This window comes from Mustela putorius, unplaced genomic scaffold (assembly GCF_011764305.1).
Source record: "Mustela putorius furo isolate JIRA1106 unplaced genomic scaffold, ASM1176430v1.1 tig00000242_pilon_pilon_pilon, whole genome shotgun sequence".
In the NCBI taxonomy this organism is placed as follows: Eukaryota; Metazoa; Chordata; class Mammalia; order Carnivora; family Mustelidae; genus Mustela; species Mustela putorius.
In genome coordinates, this window is record NW_025421325.1 from 14760430 (window position 1) to 14773893 (window position 13464).

At 47.0% G+C, this 13464-nt stretch overlaps 1 pseudogene; it reads right to left on the minus strand.

The window, feature by feature from the left end:
- Window positions 1-3619: 3619 nt before the first annotated feature.
- Window positions 3620-4391, minus strand: LOC101676696 (annotated as a pseudogene).
- Window positions 4392-13464: the final 9073 nt, after the last annotated feature.

Here is a 13464-nt window from a genome sequence, read left to right on the forward strand (position 1 = left end):
TGAGGTTCCCACCAAAAAAATCAATACACTTGGCCAGTTTTCTCCTGTTCATCTGTCTTTGTCAATTCCCAGACCCAGCCAGGGACCTTAAGAGGAGTTGAAGGAGTTTCCTCACTTGCAGCCCTGGGCAGGGGGTGGTGTCAGGTGGAGTCAGAAAAATCCATCCCATCTTCCAGACCTTGGTTAAAACCACCCTCTGCTGGGAAGCAGCACAGGGCTGTGCATGGCTAGGGGAACCTGTAGGAAGTTACCTGACCCCCAGCCAGGGCACTTGGCCCCACTGGCAAGTCCAGGATGTGATGATGAATATTAAAAAGGAAGCATCCTGAATATCAGACTTCCCCACCCTAGGCTTCATTATCGCTGCTAATTGTGGTAGCTCCTGTTGGCTTAGTGACTTTTCTGAACTAACTTTTTCAAGTCTGTGTTCTTTGCTGTTTGTCACCAGTGAATCCCTGTGCTATTAACTTAGTGGTCAGCCAGTGGCTGAGCAGAGAGGGCACCCATGTTTCTGAGCTATGGCTACAAATTGGAGGGCCCCACAACCTCCTCCTCAGGTTAGAATAGTCTGCTTGAGTGGTTCATGGAACTCAGAAAAGCACATTACTTACTAGATGACTAGTTCATTAAAAGGACAGAACTCAGGACCAGGCAGCTGGAAGCAATGAGCAGGGCAAGGTGTATAGCAGAGGCTCAGAGATCCCCTGCTCTTGGAGTGAAAGAGGGCTTTACCCACCTCCACTCTGACCTTCATGTGTACTTCCTAACTGATGACATCCCTCCTCAGGTTCATCTGTTAACTCAAATCAAAGACCCCTCGGGCACCAAACAACCCCTCAAGCAATAGCCACTGCCTGACACCAGCAAGACCCCGCATGATGGACCCCAAGACAATGATTGACCGGACCTTTACTGGCCACCCTCACTCACACCTGCCTAGCGACCTTTGTCCTAGATTTTCCTCATATAAAAGCCCAGAAGTGTTTTCAACACCCTGAGACCATGTCAGTCCTTGGACTTCTGGTGTTGACTGCACTGAAATACATTCCTTTCCTGTGTCACCACTACTCATCTCTCTGCCATTGGATCTGGGACACTGTGAATAGTGTAATGTAGCAAGTCAAGTACCAGTTCTTCCCCTCCCCAAAGTTCACTGCTGCTGCTCCTCTCACTGCCGTTCTGCTGTTGGCTTACTGACATTTCTGAGCTGATTCTGTCAAACCTGTATCCCTTGTTGTGTGTAGCCACAGAAGTGTCTGGTCTGTGAATGTAGTGGTCAACTGTCGACTGGGTGAGATTTCCTTAACCCCTGGAAACTTCCCTCCTTCTGAAAAACAAAAACAAAACAGAACAACAACAACAAAACCCCTTCCAGTCTTTGCAGATGGGGAGGAGCGGTCTTGGTGTGTGGGTGTCAGGATACACCTTCAGCACCAGCCAGGCCTCTTAGCACTCTGCCTTGGCCTTCACTTCCTACTTGCCAAGTCTGACAGCCACCAGAGGGAAGAGCCTAGGGCCTTCCCAGGTCGGCCCTGAGCAGGCACCCAGACCACACATGCAGTGTCCCAGAAGCTTGGGAATAGGTCAGAGCTTCCAGGCCCTTCTTCCCTAAAGCTCCTCATCACTCAGCCTTTCTTCCAGTGATTCTGCTTGGTTTCTCTTTGCCCCAAGTATCATCCATTGCCCTAGGGAGCAAAGACTTACATACGCCTTTAAATGGTTTGGACATTGAATGTCCTCCAGGAGCCACCTCACTAGTGGGAGAGGTGGTGGAAGGCAACAAGTCACAGAGGAATCCAAGGGTCTGGTGTTTCCCTCTCCTGAGATGAGGACATCTGTGAGAGGAGCGGTGACCAGCTGGTGGGGGAAGGGGGGCAGTCACCCGACATGGAGAGAACAGATGCGATAGGTGAGGCTGAGACCCCCGGGTTATGCTCTTGGCATCAGGACTGAACTGGTCTTCAAAGCTGCAGATTGGATGGGTTCATCTTCAGGCTAAGGAGGAAAATGAGGGGAGCAGGAGACTGAGGAGGCTCATAACAGACACATAAAAAATTGCTCAACATCCCCTGACATGAGAGAAATACAAATCAAAACTATAATGAGATACCACCTTACACCAGTTAGAATAGCTAAAATTAAAAAGACAGGAAACAAGTGCTGGAGAGGCTGTGGAGAAAAGGGAACATTTTTACACTGTTGGTGGGAATGCAAGCTGGTGAAGTCACTCTGGAAAACAGTATGGAGTTTCCTCAAAAAGTTGAAAATAGAGCTACCCTATGACCCAGGAACTGAGCTCCTGAGTATTTACCTCAATGATACAGATGTAGTGAAAAGAAGGGCCACCTGCACCCCAATATCCATAGCAGCGATGTCCACAATAGCCAAATTGTGGAAAGAGCCTAGATGTCCTTCAACCAGATGAATGAATAAAGAAGATGTGGTCCATATATATAAAGGAATATTCCTCAGCCATCAGAAAGAATGAATGCCCACCATTTGCATCAACATGGGTGGAACTGGAGGGGATTATGCTGAGTGAAATAAGTCAAGCAGAGAAGACAAAAATCATATGGTTTCACTCATACGTGGAACATACGGAATAGAGAGGAGGTCCGCAGGGGAAGGGAGGGAAAACGGAATGGGAAGAAATCAGAGAGGGAGACAAATCATGAGAGACTCTGGACTCTGGGAACCAAACTGAGGGTTACAGAATGGAGAGGGGTAAGGGGATGGGGTAGCTGGGTGACCGGTATTAAGGAGGGCACATGTGATGAGCACTGGGTGTTACAGGCAACTAATGAATCACCGAACACTACATTAAAATCTACTGATGTACTGTATTGGCTAGTGAATTTAAATTTTAAAAAATAAATTAAAAAATAAAAAATAAAACCAAGGCAGAAACTGTATATAACTCAGAGGACTCTGTGCTCCTGGATGCTGAGCTAGTGGCCACAGTCAAGGCCTCTGGTGGCCAGGGGACTGAAGGTTTGAGAGGTGGCTCAGTGTCCCCCTCTCTGTGAAGCCCCATGGCCATGGCAAGGTGCAGGGACTGGGAGGGAAGACCCAACCAGAGGCCATCCTGGCTCTACAGCCACTGCAGGACCACTCCCAGCCCCACCAGGCAGTGTCTGTCTAGAATTAAGAAAAAAAAACCTTTTCCCTTAATTGTTCTTTTTAGAGATGGTTGCTCAGCATTGACACAGAAAAACATCTGACATAAAACTGGAGCTGTTCACAGCTGCAAATGACCCAGAAGTTATCAACATGTAGTGATCACAAAGAGAGGACCTTGTGTCCCTAGGCAGGCCTCCTGTGTGCAGGTGCAGCTGGGTGCCCTAGACATTTCCATGTGGGCAGGGCTGGGCTCCACAGTCTCCCTCAAAGGGACAGAAGTAGGAACTTGCTCTGATAGCTCTGCTCAGGACAGCACCCCCCTGATGGAGATGGAGACAGCCCCTCATGAGTCTGGATGTCCTGGTGATTCTTGGGCATGGCCTGAATCTCAACTTCTTCATAAAGTGGGTGGGGGCAGCCCAGCCACCATAGGTCCCACAGGTCCTCCAGGGGACAGTGCAGCAGCTGCAGGTCCCACAGGTCCTCCTGGGACAGCCCCTCATGAGTCCCAGTTTGCCCTGGTGATACTTGGGAATGGCCCGAATCTCAGCTTCCTCATGAAGGGTGGGGAGTGCAGCCCACCTGCTGTGGGTCCCACAGGTCCTCCGGGAATAGCACCTTGGTGGGCTTGTGGTCCAGCAGGTACCTGTTCAAGTGGCTCTTGTCATGCCACACAACCTCAGTCCCATTGGTCAGGTTTACCCCCATCACCTGGTGACAGGCCAAGGTCAATCAGTGAACCTCCACCACCAACCCCTGCCCCCAAAAGACCCCATGTAGTAAATGTCCCCCTGGTCCCTGGGGATGTGGGCCTGGGACTGTGGCTGGCAATGGTAGCTGAAGTCTTCATGGGACACCTGGTAGGAACTGGGGTGCATGATGCCAAAAAAGGATCTCCATGCCCACATGGTCAAAGAACTTCATGTCCACATCTACAAACACCAGGTCGTCCACCTCATGGAGAAAGCGTTGCTCACAGAAGCAGCTGACCATCACCATGTGCTGTATGGACACATCCTGCCAGTGTGGGGCACCAGGGACTTCGAGGTCCCTGAGGACCTCCAACCCTCCCAGGGGTGCACACGGACCCAGGAGACCGCTGGTCAATGACGACCTAGTAGGTGACCCTATGTCCCACCATGATGGGCTTCTTGCCCTCTGCAGGAACAGCTTCAGGAAGACCACCTATCTATACGGATGAGAGACAAGATGGGAGGAGGGTCACTGTCATATGCTGGCGGGAAGACCCCAGAGCTGGGGGCCATGCACATGTGCACCTTCTTCTAGGGGGTAGGCCTTGGGCTGCTTTAAGCAACAGCCACTCTATCAGCCTGTCCTGAGCAAGTCTGCTTGTGGGGCCTCCCTACCTTCTGCTCCCAGAGATGGGGGCCATCAGCACCCCGTCAAACAAAGGGGAACCTGAGGCTTCAGAGGCAGGAAACCAACCCCACAGTCAGCATGCTGGAGTCAAGAACCCTTTCCCTGTGTTAAGCTCCAAGGCAAACCCTGAAGGTGCCCTCCCCTGGCCGACACCCTGCAGGTCCTGCCCCACCTGCCAGGAGTGGAGCACCTTTGGGCACAGCCCTCCTTTATATGGCCTACAGACTGGCTAGAATCAGCAGGGCTGGCCTCCTGCCCCACTTTGCTTTGAGTGGGTTGTTGCTGGTCTCCACAGAGCTGTCTCTGCTCCCGTAGGGTCCTTCATTGAAGGCTACTGGGCCTCTTGCTAACAAGGTCCATCAGTCAACCTCTGCTATTCCTAGGAGGGGTCACCCCCGAACTCTCCCAGATCAGGAATCAGGTCCAGCCGATGGGCAGGGAAGGAGAAAGAAGACTGCTGAAAGAAGAGGGGGCTTGCTTAGGCCCCAGCCATGAATCCAAGAGTGGAAGCTTCCAGATCCAGGTCTATATCCCCCTGGCTTCAAGAAGTTGAAAGTTTAGTCTCTCTGAGGGGACTACCTGTCTCTCTGAGGGGACAGCAGCTCCCCCATTGTCAGCAAGAGTGGTGAGACCCTATGAGACTGATTTTTTTTTTTAGGACTTTATTTATTTATTTTACACAGAGCTAGAGAGGGAATATAAGCAGGGGGAGTCGGAGAGGGAAAAGCATGCTTCCTGCTGAGCAGGGTTCAATCCCAGGACCCCGGGATCTTGACCTGAGCTGAAGCAGATGCTTAAGGACTGAGCCACCCAGGTGCCCTGAGACTGATTTTTTCACACATGCACTAAGGCTACTTCCCTGTGTCTGCCCCATACCTGGCAGCTTAGTAAACTGTTCACACAGGGAAAGTGAGCACTACATTTAAATTGGGGACAAGGCCACACACAGCCAGCAAACATGAGTCAGGTCACCAGGGGGCAAGTCCAGATCCACCCAACAAGGGAACAAGCCAGACATGAAGCAGGGGGAGAGACAAGTGCTCTTGGCAGAGGGCAAGGAGAATGTAAAGGCCTGGAGTCAGGCTCCAGGCACACATGGTATAACCACATACCTGGGGAGGTGGGGTGGGATATGTGGGAGGTGGGGAGGATGCGGTGGGAGAGGAAAGGCTGGAGAGGACAGGAAGCTGCGGAGCAGATCACAGAGAGGCTCAAAAGCTATGTTCTGAAAAGATCACTCTGCTGGTTACCAGAGAAGAATGGGCTCTGTACAGCAGAGGACAGGGAGACCCTAACCCTAACCCCACCCTAACCTTAATCAAACATCATGCTCAATTTTGAGGACTGACAGCTCTACTCTGAAATCACAAACAAGTCCACCATGCTGGCTTTCATTCCTTGCCCAGTATTGTACTGAAAGTTTTATCCAGAATAGTAAGGCAAGAAATAAGGAATCCACATGTGAAAGGAAACAGTAGAACTAGGTCTATTCAGAGACCAGAGATGGCATCATCTTATATAGAAAGCTTCGTAAAGAATCAACAAAAAATTATTACAGCCAGTTCCCTAATTCCACAAAGTTACAGGACAAAATAGCAATACATAAAAATCTCTTATTTGTATACACTAGCAATGAATCATCCAAAAAGGAATTTAAGAAAACAATTCCATTTTAGGGAACATCAGCATTGAAAAAATACTTAGAAATCAAGGTGTACGTTGTACACCAAAAATTAGAAAACATTGCTGAAAGAAAGGGAAACAAACCTAAATAAATCTGAGGACATCCTATGGTGATGAAAAGACATATTATTGATAAGATGACAACAGTACACAAAGCAATGTGGAAATTCAGTATGTTCCCAAGAAATTTCACAAAGGCCTTTGGGAAGAAATGCACAAACTAATCATAACAGCCATATGGAATTTTAAGGGACCACAAGATAGCCAAAACCATCTCAAAAAAGAAAATTGAAGGTGAAAGATCAGACTTTCAAAGTTCAAATCTTAATACAAAGCAACAGCAAATAAAACACTGTGATACTGCCATAAGCTATGCATATACCCTGAAACAAATAACACATTATACGTTAATTAGTTGAATTTAAATTTAAAATTTTTTAAATAAATAAACTTTTTTTGAAGTATGCATCAGATCAGCGGGATTTAACTGAGAGCCCAGAAATAAATCCCTTCATCAATGGCCCATGAAGTTTGAGAAAGGTGGACAATATTACACTGGGGGGACAGAATGTCTTTTCAACAAAGGGTGCTAGACTATCAGCTATCCATATACAGAGGAATGGAACCGAACCTTTACCACACATCCCGTATAAACATTAACTCAAAATAACTTAAAGCTTAAATGTAAGAGGTGAAAGTATAAACTCTAGAAGAAACAAATTGGTATAAATCTTCATAACCTTGGATTTACCAATGCTTTTAGATCTGTCACCAAAGCATAAGAAGGGGAAGAAAAAAAGAGATAAAATAATATCCTCAAAAATAAAAATCTGTCCTGGGTGCCTGGATGGCTCAGTTGGTTAACAATCCGTCTCTTAATTTTAGTTCAGATCATGATTTCAGAGACATGAGATTTAGCCCCATGTCAGGTTCCACACTAAGTTTAAGTGTGGGCCTGTTTAAGATTCTCTTTCCTTCTCCCTCTGCCCCTGTCCACTTGCACACACTCTCTCTCTCTTACTCACTCTTAAAAAAGAAATGTAAAAAAAAAAAAATTAAAAATATTTGTACATCAGAAGATACTATCTAGAAAGTGAAAAGACAGCCCCCAGAATGGAAGAAAATATTTGTACATTATTTATCTAATAAGAATCTGTTGCCCAGAATATCTAAAGAGCTTTTACAACTCAACAAAAAGACAACCCCATTTTTAAAATGGACGAAGGACCTGGATAGACCCTTCTCCAGAGGAATCATAGAAATGGTGAATAGCACATGAATAGATATTAAACGTCATTAGTTTTTATGGAAATGAAGATTTAAACCAGTTAGATGTCCTTTTACACAAGTAGAATCACTATGATCAAGAAAACTGAAAATAACAAAAGGATGTTGAAACACTGAAACTCTTAAAACTTGCTTGTGAAAAATGGTGCAGTCTACATATAAAATAGTTTAACATTTACCCAAATAGATCAAACCAGAATTACCATATGGCTCAACAATTGTACTCCTAGACATACACCCCCAAATTGAAAACACTGGTTCAAACAAAGAAACAAAAATGTACAGGAATATTCATAGCAACAGTGTTCACAATAAGCAAAACCCAGAAACTATGCAAATGTCCATCCATAAACAAAATGAAGATAAACAAAATAAGGTAGATCCATAAATGGCAATCTTATTCTGCCCTATGAAGGAATGAAGTAAAATGGTTCATTTGTGGGGGGAAAAATATGGTGGTTCCTTAAAATATTAAACACAGAATTCCACTGCAGCCTATATGCCCCCCAAAATTGAAAGTAGAAGTACCCATATTCAGAGTAGCATTTCTCACAACAGCCAAAAGGTGGAAGCCACTCAAGTGTCCACCAAAAGATGAATGGATAAACAAAATGTGGTTCATACACTGTGGAACATGATTCAGCCGTAAAAACAAGGGAGCTCTGACACAGGCTACAACACGGGTTGAACCTGGAAGTCATCATGCTGAGTGAAATAAACCAGTCACAGAAGGACAGATACTGTATGATTCCACTTGGATGAAATGTCTGGGACACAAAGCTGGATGTGACTGCAGGGGGCCGAAGGGAAAGAACAATGGGAAGTTGGTGTTTCATGCATACAGGCTCCCTTGGGAAGAGTGAGAAAGTTCTGAAGAATGATGTACAACCATGCGAACTCAGCTAAGACCAGAGAATTGTGTACCTGAAATGTTTTAAGGGGTCAATGTTCTTGTGTTTTAGTCACTGTGAAAAAGTGAATAAGGACTGATGCATGTCACAACATGGATGAACACTGAAAACAGCCCCAATGACATAAGACCTATAGAAATACCACTCCGATGGGAGCGATCTGTGTTCCTTAAGTCTGTCAAGGTTACCCAAATAAGGGAAAGTTCTGGAAGAAATTCCAGAAGAAGAAAACTGGATCCAAATGGAGAAGATATTTCAGACTGTCGGGCAGGTGGTGACAGCCAAAGTGGGCCTGTGGTCTGGGTTCAAATGTGGGAAACATCATGATTTCCTCACTTGGGGTTACATGGTGGTTCTGCAGGACAGTGTCCCTGTTTGGGGTAAAATGCACCAAAGTAGCCCATGTGAAGTGGCAAACGTGGTAAAGAAACAACACCTGGGAGTCTGAGTGTGGAGATAAAATGTATTTGTGCTGCTGGGACAAGTTACTGCAGATTTGAAATCACTGAAGAGGAAATGACTCTTCCAAACATCCACATTAGCACCATGTCACAGAAGCAGAAAGGACATCAGACTTTGGGATGGAGGCCAAGCCCTCCCATATCCAGTTCACCCTCCATGGAGAGACCACTAACCATTGGAGGAGGCCACATATTAGCAAAAGACTTGTGGGCACCCCCATGTCTTGGGTTCAGTGGAAGCAGTGGGATTTGGAATTCCAATTCTCCACAATGTTCCACCACAACCCCATTAGAACTGTGAAAAAGCATGAAGGGAAGCCTCAGTAAAGTGCACTGGGGATGCCAGAAGGGGAGACTGGAAGGGGGCACCTGGCACTCAGTGCCCATTACAGACCCCGCATTATAATCCCCCACAGGAGAGATTCATCCATTCCAGTCCCCACAAGGGAAGCTGGAGAGTTCATCTCCTACAAGAAATCCACCATCCCCGCAGCTCAGCTGGCGAGAATCTTCCATCACCCTGAACCCCCTGCCTTTCTCCGGTGGACTTTCCCTCCAAGCAACCCTTCCAACTTCTTCCTCCTTCTCCATGAAATAATGTTCCCCTCCTTTGTTTCTTGCACTTGCCCGTAATGTGACTTTAGCTTCTCATCCCAGATTGCCATTCTCTGCTCTTCCCAAATAAACCCATTTTTCTGGTCAAACAACTGGCAGTTTGAGCTTAAGGTGAACAGAACTAATAAATTCAAGAAACTTGCAAAGAATAAAATCAATACACACAAATGAATTGCATTTCTATATGCTCAGACGGAACCATCAGAAAGAGACTATGTATGGAAAACAATTTTATTTACTAACACATCCAAAAGAACAAGATACCTAGGAGTCCCCTGAACCAAAGAGGCGACAGACCAGTCCTCTGACAGCTGTGGGACATGGATGACAGACAGGGAGGGAGACACAAGGAGACGGGAAGACACTCTGTGTTCAGGGAAGAACCAACACTGGGAAAATACCTACTCTCCCCAGAGCCATCTACACAGTTGCGCTGCTGCTCCCAAACTTCCAGACTCCAGACCAACCCTGAAGCGGGTGTGGATACTGGTAGGACCCTGCAGGGCTGAGGCAGGGAGAGCATGAGCACTGAGCCAGACATCAGCTCTCTGACTGAATCTGCATGTGCACAAACACAGCCGTGGGATCGGGGCGTGCATCTGGGCCCATCAAGTGGAGACCCCACAGACCCGCATACAACATTGCAGGAGGCCATGTCACCACACACAAAACCACGGTAGCCCCAGTATCTACACAGCACACCATTCCTCCATGGGGTCCTGAGACCACACACCCCCTCACCAGTCCCTACTCAGGTGGCAGGAGTCACCTTTTCCTCTGGCAGCTGGTCCTGAGGGGGCTAGACTGCTGTCAATGTGGACATGGCCCACGTCCACAGTGGGTCCTGTCAGTGTGGATGCGGACCCACATCCTCTCCAGCTTGTCCTGTCACCATGGGAGCGGCCCATGTCCTCTAGAAGTCTCCATAGCAGGTCCTGAGGAGGCCAGGCTCCTGTCCCAGCTCAACTGCACAGGCCAGGCTTAAGGCAGGAGCTGGGGTCCTGCAACCTTTGCAGGTGGTGGAGGCAAGTGCAGAGAAAGGGGAGCTCACCTTCCCAGGGTCCAACTGCTCCTGCTCCCTCCCAGGGTCCAACTGAAGCCATTTCATTCTGGAAATTCAAGCTGCATGGAGCCCGATATCCCCCAACTCCTCCAAAAATAGTGAAGGAACAATTAATCAGAAACAATATGGAATGACAACAGTCCCAGACCCAAACGGTGACACCGAACATGAACCTGGCTCTGACGCAGACCCACTCTGACCTCAACTTGTTCTCAAGCCTGGCCCTGACCCAAATCCAAGACCCTACCCTAGCCCCCAACACAAACAATGTTCACAAGAATCAAAAGGTTAAAACTGCAAATATCCATCAATGGTGAATGCATAAACAAAGTGTAGTGAAGTGTTTGAATTTAGTTTCAGGGTCAGGTTTCAGTCAGAGTTCCAGATCAGGCTTTGGATTTGGGGTAAGGGTTAAGATTTAGAGTGAGGGGCAAGGGAACAGTTAGAGTTTAGGGCTTTTATGATTTAGGGTTTAAGACTCAGGGCTTCTGGGATACAGTTCAAAGTCAAATTTGGGGTTGGGGTTCATGCTGGGATTTGGGTTCAGGGTTCATGGCTCAGAGTTCTAGTTTGAGGTTTGGGTTCGTGGTTCAGGGCTTGGATCCAGGGCTCAGGTTCAGAGTCCAGGCTTTGGGTTCAATTTCAGGTTTGGGATTCAGGGTTCCAGTTTGAGCTTTAAGGTCGGGTTAGGTTTCATTGTTAAAGTTAGGGGTTAAGATTAGTTTTAGGGATGACACATTTTCTTAAGTTGTCATCATGGATACAAAATTTCTACGAGAAGTTTCTAAATCTGAAATGTATTTCATCTGGGTGTGAGGAGATGGTTTAGAATTTGAGATCTCAGTAACTCCTTACCAACAGCATTCAGATCCAAGGGTCTCCCAGTCACCCACAATTCTCGTTTGTCTTGGCTCAAACATACCCTTGGCTTAGAAGGGCAAGCTGCTGCCAAAGTTGTGATAACTTCACAATAGTAGAGGTGTGAAACCAAATATTGGGGAAATGTTCGTGGAAAATGAAACAGGAAACAAGTAATTGGTCGACTCCTGATTCTTCCACAATAACAAAGACCAAGTTTCCAATAGAATCTGATAATGTTCCCTAGGAAGGCCTATGGTATTACCAGCACAGAAAGAAGGCCCCCTCCCCAGCTTTAAACTAAGAATTACAGCAGGATACTTCCTACTTTGTGTCAAAAATAAAATTTTATTTGGCTGTTCCAGTGTACAAATTGAGGAAGCACTGACAACATTTTCCTTTCTCAAATCCTCATCAACACATGGGTAAAATGCAGGCAATGTTGTAATGCACTGTTCATTGGAATACCAAGTACAAGGAGGGCTATTAGTAGTAATAAAAAGATATTGAATGTGAAACTCGGAAAAAGCACCCTTTATGGGCACTTAATGAGGATCCCTAACCATAAGATCTAACATTTCATCCTATGGAATTCACCCATAACAATCATCAATAACAATAGCCTGTTGACCACTGTAACCACCTCACCTCTTGACCTCTAGGCTTGTAAAACACACTCCAACCGCTAGAAACACACTTCTCAGAAGCAGAACAGGACTTGGCCACTCCTGGTGGACCAACTCTTACAGTGAAGTCAAAAAAATCCCACTAGGGCGCCTGGGTGGCTCAGTGGGTTAAAGCCTCTGCCTTCGGCTCAGGTCATGATCCCAGGGTCCTGGGATTGAGTCCCGCATCGGGCTCTCTGCTCAGCAGGGAGCCTGCTTCCTCCTCTCTCTCTCTCTGCCTGCCTCTCTGCCTACTTGTGATCTCTGTCTGTCAAATAAATACATAAAATCTTTAAAAAAAAAAAATCCCACTCCTTGGAAATCTCAGCCATTAGGACAAAGTCACAGAAACCGCACCCAGAACTCAATAAAGGACAGACATCTCATGAAGTGGATGCTGCAGATCACCACCACTGCCACGAACACCACAAATCCCACCACTCCACTCCCACTCTACAGTGAACTCCAGATCTGTCCCTTCCCCAGGATTACAATGGGCGTCGCATTCTTCCAATACTCCATCCTCAGAACAAAACCGTGAACTTTCCTCATCAGTCCTGTGTGCAGGCCCACAGTGAGCCCTGCAAAAGCCAGACACCTTCTTGAGAGCACTCAGCCTCTCACGCCTATCCTAGCAGATGGAGGGTGTTGCTCTCCCTGACTTCTGACTTTTGTACCAACTAGAGAATACTTGGAACAAGTCTTGCCATACTCCATGCAAAAGGCATATTCTTCATCTGCAAAAATGATGGATGATGAAACACCAAGGATTTCCTGCACCTTCTTGAACCTTGGTAAATTTGAGATATACCTTGGCCAGAGCTATTATCCCCAATCCCCTACACACTTCCCTTATGCACTCCAGACCAGTTTCTGTCCACTTTGCTCATTCTCAGCCATTGTCTCTGCAGAGTAGTACAGTAGTACCAAGGTGCTGGGTCTGAGGTGCGAGGTGCTGAGTCAGCACCTTGGACCCACTTACTATCAGAAATTAATATTCTTTTTATTAACAGGTGCATCCCAGAAGATCTTGCCACCACAGCCATTAGAAAAATCATTATAACAAAGGTCCTAACAATCTGTGCCAATCTCTTTGGCTCCACTCCCTGGATCCAGGGATTGCCTCATCCATGGGCATGTGACCTGGTTTCAGCCAATGAGGTGGGAGGAACCTCAGATCTCAGCCTGCAGAGCCAAGCGTAGGGTGGACCACCCAGGCCAGGGACTTTTCCATTGCACTTGCAGAAGTGGCCTCAGCCAGGCCCATGCCAGTGCCACAGAGGACCCAGGAAGCCAGGTGCCCATAACATTGCTGAGGGCTGTCGTACTTGTCCTGAAGCCTGTACATGCCAAATCCTCCACTAACTCAGGAGAACCCTACATGTGCTCATGGTCTTGCCTGAACAAGATGACCATCTCTG